This window comes from Tachyglossus aculeatus, unplaced genomic scaffold (assembly GCF_015852505.1).
Source record: "Tachyglossus aculeatus isolate mTacAcu1 unplaced genomic scaffold, mTacAcu1.pri scaffold_102_arrow_ctg1, whole genome shotgun sequence".
Classification (NCBI taxonomy): domain Eukaryota; kingdom Metazoa; phylum Chordata; class Mammalia; order Monotremata; family Tachyglossidae; genus Tachyglossus; species Tachyglossus aculeatus.
The window spans coordinates 1783564-1784862 of NW_024044843.1; the positions used below are offsets into that span (position 1 = coordinate 1783564).

Consider the following 1299-nt stretch of genomic DNA (forward strand, 5'->3'; position numbering starts at 1 on the left):
TAAAACGGAACTTCAAGGCCTGAAATCTTTCCCCGCTACTGAGACTATGAGCCCAGTGTGCGGCAAACACTGTGTCCTACCTCATTACTGTGCATTCACTCTTGTACATACTATTGTGCTTGGTGTATAGTGAGCATTTAACAAGAGACACAAGCACTAACATTATTTGGGGAGGCAGAAACCTAAAATAAATTGCAGATAAGAGATCACCAGAGAGCATAAAGAGATGAACCTGGCTGCAGTTACTATTTGCAGAGCACTGTACTAAATGTTCGGGAGAGTCCAACATAATGGAGTTGGTAGGTACATTCCCTGTCTACCGCGAGCTTACAGTCTAGATGTGATTTTATACTCAAACTAATATCCTCAGCCCCTCTCAGGATCGCACCTGGAAAGTTTCCAGTACACTACCAGTCTTGGCTACAGGAGGGAGAGTCAAGCAGAAGACTGTCCATTCCATTCCTAGCTTGGCCGGTGGGTAGTGAATGGAAGGCAGTCTGCTACAAGTCAGAACGCACTTGTGCTGGGCAGCAACGGTATGGGAGAAAATCTAGGGCAGAGAATCAAGTTAAGAAAGGAATGGTAAACAACTTCCATATGTTTAGCAAGAAGGCTTTGTGGATTAACTACCAGTGGTCATTCTGGTATGTGTATCCATAGAGTTTTCTTGGTAAACATAAAGAAGTGGTTTACCCTTGCCTCCTTCCACGCAGTGAAAAACTGAGTCTCTGCCATTGTCTTTGATGCACATTTTGATCATTTGTTCATCTGCCTTTGACTCTTTCCCATGCTGCTGCTCCCCAGCACGGGTAATCAATTTTGTCTGATGCTTCTGGTTAGACCTTTCCATTACGAGTAATCCTAGAGAGAGGATCTCTTAATGGCATAACTCTCAGCTACATTTGGCATACACAAACTCTCCTGTCACCGTAAGGCATTGATTCGTAAGAGAAGTTCCTTTCAGATGAATTGATGATGTTACCGGGTTTTTTCTTAGAATCAGTCACACTCTCTCATCGTGAAAATAACGTTCCCGCTGAAAACGATTTTGACGTATGGGAACTACTGACAGTCTAAGTGACTGCAGCATCGTGCCGAGCATCGTGCCGATGCCAATGCTCGGATGTAGCATCAGAGCCTGGTGAGTGGTTGCCATGGTAGCCAGGGTGGAGTTGCTGGAGGGAGGAGAGCTGTGTCGGTGATGAGGCCAATGGTGGATAAAGCATGGACCTGGGTGTCAGAAAGATGCGCATTCTAATCCCGACTCCCTCATAAGTCAGTTGTGTGACCTTGGGCAAG

The 1299-nt window shown here is 45.6% G+C and overlaps 1 non-coding gene across 1 annotated transcript; it reads left to right on the forward strand.

Annotated features, from left to right (window-relative positions):
* Positions 1–370: 370 nt before the first annotated feature.
* Positions 371–508, forward strand: LOC119922487. Its single transcript, XR_005448652.1, has one exon. It is a non-coding gene; the product is annotated as a small nucleolar RNA SNORA7 (small nucleolar RNA).
* The last annotated feature ends 791 nt before the right edge of the window (positions 509–1299 follow it).